This window comes from Urocampus carinirostris, chromosome 3, assembly GCF_059441175.1.
Source record: "Urocampus carinirostris isolate Australia breed hairy pipefish chromosome 3, RoL_Ucar_1.0, whole genome shotgun sequence".
In the NCBI taxonomy this organism is placed as follows: domain Eukaryota; kingdom Metazoa; phylum Chordata; class Actinopteri; order Syngnathiformes; family Syngnathidae; genus Urocampus; species Urocampus carinirostris.
This window is the reverse complement of record NC_142351.1, coordinates 61,701,252-61,707,251: the sequence shown is the minus strand read 5'-3', so window position 1 is coordinate 61,707,251 and position 6,000 is coordinate 61,701,252.

Sequence of the window (6,000 nt, the reverse complement as noted above, 5' to 3'; positions counted from 1 at the left end):
GGTGAAGTTGTTTTTATTCTTAGATAAATTTCTATTTGCTTTGAAATATGACATTTGAGTATATGGAAATAGATAGATAGATAGATAGATACTTTATTCATCCCCGTAGGGAAATTCACACTTCCAGCAGTCTACCCCGTTGTTTATTTACAGATGCTCCATTATGGTATAGACACTCCCACGTTGTTTCATTGATTTCAGGCTGCAGATTAATATTAGTTGGGAGCATTGTCTCGTAACTACGTTTCTCGCACAACGGGATAATTTGCAACTAATTTTAAAATTAATCTATATTAAATGATTTTAAAAGGGCCTTTTTTTGGAGACAAATGCATATCTAATAAAACTTTTTTTAAGTTATTAATTTATTTTAATCTTCTTAAAACCCAATTTCTGCCCATATCTGAATGGGTTTACTCAGTCATATGCCTGGCATCGCTTGTCGATCATTTATGACTTTTGGCTCGTGGTCATTTTCATACGCATGCCAAAATATTTCCTTTGTTTTAAATCTTGAAGATATGTTTTTTTTCTTACTATTAATGTATTTATTTAATTATATCCGTCAACCAAAATGCTCTTTTGTGGTTGAAGCTGAATATTTTTTTGCTTGAAAGCCCTGTCTTACAAGATGCTAAAACGTGGAATGCACAATGGTTGGATCTCTTATGCTGAAGGGTCGTAGGGGCACTATTACCTGTGGTTTAAATACATCATGGTGGTGTCTTACCGTCTCCAGGCCAACATACAATACATTTCTACCAGGTCTCGATCTGGAGACTTCATATGTTAAATACACGTGTTAACCACTGTACTACACTCAAATCGTCATTTCCGGTTAGAAATTATAGTCTAAATAAAATAATCTCGGTGTACTGTAGTATACGCAGTGACCAACAAATTGAACAGGTTAAATCATATCAAATATTACATTTTGTTGACAAAATAAAGGTTTGAACGCATAAATGGCCAAAAACACCTGACGGGGTTCCAAAATGTGTTGCGATTTCCTCGAATGACAGTAGGGGACGTCAACACTCAACAATAAAGTAGACCAACGACAAAGGCGCCTGTGTAAAAATTACAAAATAAAAACCCGCATTTATCACCAGTACATTAAATAATCGAAACAATATCTTTGGTTGGAATCATGCTTCCCTTTTCTTAAAAAAACAAGATTAAATACAATTCAAACGCAAAAATTCAAGTAAATGCATGACGGGGTTTACAATTGGGTTGTAATTACCCCTAATTATTATGGAGGACGCTAATACTTAAAAATAGTCGAGAACAAGCGCGAGGCACCCTTTTAAAATACAAACCGTAAAAAACGGCAAAAGTAATGAAATAAAATGATTGAGTAATCTTTTTGGAATGGAATTGGGTTTCCATTTATTAAAAATGAATCTGGGATGGTCCCCAGCACCCCCGCGACCCTACTGAGGATAAGCGGTGCAGCTAATGGTTGGATGGATGGATGAATCAATATTCAATCATTCACTTGACGTCACTTCGTTAAAACAAAAACACTTGGGTTGTAATTTCCTTTAATAAGCATAGAGGGCGTAAAAACTCAACAATAGACGGGATGAACAGAAGAGCGTCCTTGTAAAATCAAACACACACAAAAACAAACAAACAAAACGAATGACTATAAACAGTGGGAATGCCATTACTCAGCAACGAGCTCAATACATACATCTATACATCATTGTAAATTCATAATAATAATAACAATCCATCCATCCATCCATCATCTGTACCACTTATCCTCAGTAGGGTTGCAGGGGTGCTGGAGCCCATCCCAACTATCTTCAGGCAGTGGGCAGGGGACACCCTGAACTGGATGCCAGCCAGTCGCAGGGCACACCGGGACAGACATTTTGCTCGCTCATTCACATCTAGGGACAATTTGGACCGGCCAATTAACCTAACATGCATGTTTTTGGAAACTGGAGTGCCCGGAGAAAACCCGAGCAAGCACGGGGAGAACATGCAAACTCCACACAGGAGGTTCGATCTCATGACCTCAGAACTGTGCCGCACACGCGCTAACCAATGCGCCACCGTGCTGCCGGAAAAAACACTAAACACTAAATACATGTAAATAAAATGTTATTGTGTTGTTTACAGATATGACTTTTAAACTTAAACTGTTCCTTTTTTGGCCTTATTGCCTAAAACATTGTCCTGCAAAAAACATTTGAGAGACCTCCATTGCCAAACATTATACTGTATTTACCCCCTCTTTGCATTGTCATTATCACCCATAAACATATTGAGGGTGGTGATAATGTTTTTGTTTGGGATCTAAGCATATGTCTGTCTGTCTGTCTGTCAACAAATGCCCAAAAAGCTAACTCAGGACCATTAGTTATGTAGACTCAGCAATTCTTTCCCAGAAAGACATTACACACTCCTAGGTCAGAATGACATTAAATATCGACACAATGTTTTAAGGTAATCATATAGGTTTACCCGGAGGTGAAAATTGTCAAAAAAAGCTTACTGGGCATAGTTTTTGGGGGGTGTTTTCAGCAGCTTTCCCAAAAAGACATTCCACTCTCTCTGACCGGATCAAATTTGGCCCGGATCACAATATTTTATAAGCAATCAGGTAGGTCACTCTACAAGTAAATGTCCCTATGTCACTCAAAAATGGTTTCACATTTCAACTTGTGTAATGCTCCAATAGCGCTCAACTATTGTAGTTAATATCTCATCTCATCTCATCTCATCTCATCTCATCATCATCACCGCTTATCCTCAGTAGGGTCGCAGGGGTGCTGGAGCCCATCCCAGCAATCATCGGGCAGTGGGCAGGGGACACCCTGAACTGGTTGCCAGCCAATCGCAGGGCACACGGGGACAGACAACTCACTCGCTCATTCACACCTAGGGACAATTTGGACCGGCCAGTTCACCTGAAATGCGTGATTTTGGAATGTGGGAGGAAACCGGAGTGCCCGGAGGAAACCCACGCAAGCACGGGGAGAACATACAAACTCCGCACAGGAAGTCTGGAGCTGGATTTGAAACCCACGCAGGAGGTTCCCAAGACATGAACTGTGCCGCACATGCTGCCTGTAGTTAATATATTAATTTTAATTTATTATAGCTCTTAATGTCTACAGCTAAGATAACACCAATTTATAAGAAAGAGTGCTGTATCTTTCTTAGACAAGGCATGGGTGACATTAAAAATTAAAAGCAAAAATTAGACAAATAATACATGATATAAGGACACTGATCTGCCAAAAAGTGAGCTCAGGTAATGAGAGAGCAGAAATGTAAATTGTAAAGTTGATTGAGGCCTCCTTAATGAGCCACTGTCACGACACTGTTTAAGAGTACAGTACACCTCAACTGGCAGACGCCAGGGGAGTGTCTTCAATCAAGTCATTAAAGTTTTTACATTTCGCGGGCCAATTACACTGGACAGGCGGCATACCAAGCAACTAAAGAGCGCTGATGTCAGCAATGACGGGTGTGGAGCAAACAATGAGCCAAAACCAAAGCAAGTCATTAAGTTTTCGAGGGGCAAAGTTGAGTTATTTTTTTCTGGTTTATGAAGTCAGCATGTGGTTGCCAAGCCCTATCCAAAGGTGGTGCACAAATCACTTGCTGGTCTCAAGCATCCCGTCAATGTCGAGATTCACGGGCTCAGGGAAAATGCATGTTGGAATTCTCGTGATATACCACACGAGTGTCATTTTAGTGACATGTTAGAGCAGAGGTTTGCCAAATGTTTTGAAGCTGAGAGATACCGTAATTTCCAGACTATATGCTGCATCTGACTATAAGCTGTACACAACACATGTTTTAAAGGAAAACAATATTTTGTACATATTGTACTGCCTATAGGCCACATATGTACACGTCAAAACTTGAAATATTTGCTAAAAAAGACTGTACAGTAATTCCTAATTTGGTGGAGTAGCGTTCCAAAAAGAACCCACGGTAGTCAAAATCCACAAAATAGAAACCCTTATTTGTTTATTCATTTATTTATTTATTAATTTAAAAAAAACATTGAAACCAAGTATCAAACCCTATTTAAAGGTTCTTGCATTAGTTTAACAAACAAAAATACTGTACTTTATAAACTTTGTTTTTCAAGTAAAATATAAAAGCCACAAGTGATGCAATGCCTATTGTTCGATGTAAACATGAACTGAACAAAAGAGGCCTGGAGGCCTACTCTAAATTACAGAACGAAAGAATAGAAAATAATTGTCTTTGTTGTCACTTTCAGTATATCGCCGTTGTGAAACATTGCATGCAACGAGATTAGACATGGTACTCCAGGGTAAACATGTAATAAAGACTTTGAAGATAAAAACAAATCAAAGACTATCAGGACAAATAGGCAAACGAAAAAAATAATTACAATGTAGTGCTTAGAAAACTAGCTTAAGTTATTTTAATAACTAATAATAATATTAAAACGGTTTTCTCCCAGTGATTAAGGCTCTAGTATCAGCATTGTTACACGCCACTGCCCGACAATGCTGGGGTCAGGCTCCTCCATGCAGAGCGGGATGACGCTTTACACCAAAAAGTAACGGCGACCAGATGCTGAAGATGCTGTATCTGAGTCAGATCAAGGAAGCTTCTCCTACCACTGGTAACCATGGAAACCAGTATTATCTGTTTCATGTGGTAGAGCAAACCCCTACCCAAGAAAAAAAACAGCCTAAAGAGAGATGCTTTAAAAAGCTTTTTCTTACACAAAACACACCAATTGAACTGGTGCCCTTACGACCCAGGTTTCCATGAACTTGATAACCTTTTTTTTTCTTTTACAAATAACTGTACTGTCAAATTGTAATTTTGAAAGTAATCTTGTCGCTATATTGCACAATCGATTCAGGAACCTATACACTTTTTAACTTCAGATGGTATTTTGTCGCCATCATTTGGACATTATTGGAAAACAAAATAGACCTTGTCAAATAATATTTAAAAAATAATCTTGCTGCTATACTGTATTGCACTAAAGGGCGAAAATTCTTTCAAGAGACAAAATTTTTACTTCAGATGACATTTTGTCACCATCATGTGGATGCTATCATAAACTGCTTTTCCCTTACTTTACACTTTCACAATTCACTTTTCTGAAGAATTTACACAGTGTTTCTAGCTTTAGAGGCCTGAGCACAAGATTGCCTGAGCATGACGTACGGTCATCAAGCTGTTTTACATATCGGTACAACTTAGAACGTAATATTATTTACGCACAGGAAAACACAGGCAAAAAGGGGCCGGGCAACTGTTTAGCCAGTAAGAAATGACACAATGAGAAATCATCACAGATGAGAAACACTGAATTCCTTGGGGAGGATAACACAAGGAAGATGGGGCCATGGTGCTATGAGAAATCATCACAGATGAGAAACACTGAACTCCTTGGGAGGATAAAACAAGGAGGAGGGGGCTATGATGCTATTAGAAACTATCACGGATAAGAAACATGCAAACTAGAAATCTTCAACTAGTCTAACAGGCACGAGAAGCTTATTTCAAGCAATCACCTAACAGCCATTAGCACTACAATAGTGCATATAAATAAACATCAATTTTTCTTCCAAAGGGCAAAAACAGGCTAAAGGCAGCAGCTGCGCAATAGCGCAATTCATCAGTCCATTTTACCCAATTCGGTCATTAAAGTATATAAAAATAGGAAAGATATCTTTTGTTTCATTGCCAACTTTAAAAAGCAGAAGCACTAGTTTTGGTTTGTTTTTTCCTTGAGCTTGCACTCGTCTTTGTTTGAAATTCCCAAGGGACAAAGTTAGTCAAATAATTTTTACTGTTGTAATGCTTAATACATTTTTATATAATGATTTAAAGTAATCATTTTAGATTATATTCAGCCTTGCAGCATAAACTATACTATTATATTATATATTTAGTCATCAATAAAAGCAGGCTTGTTCTCTTAGGGTCAAATAAAACATTTTCACACATCTTTTTTAAAGTAAAACTCCAATGACTGTA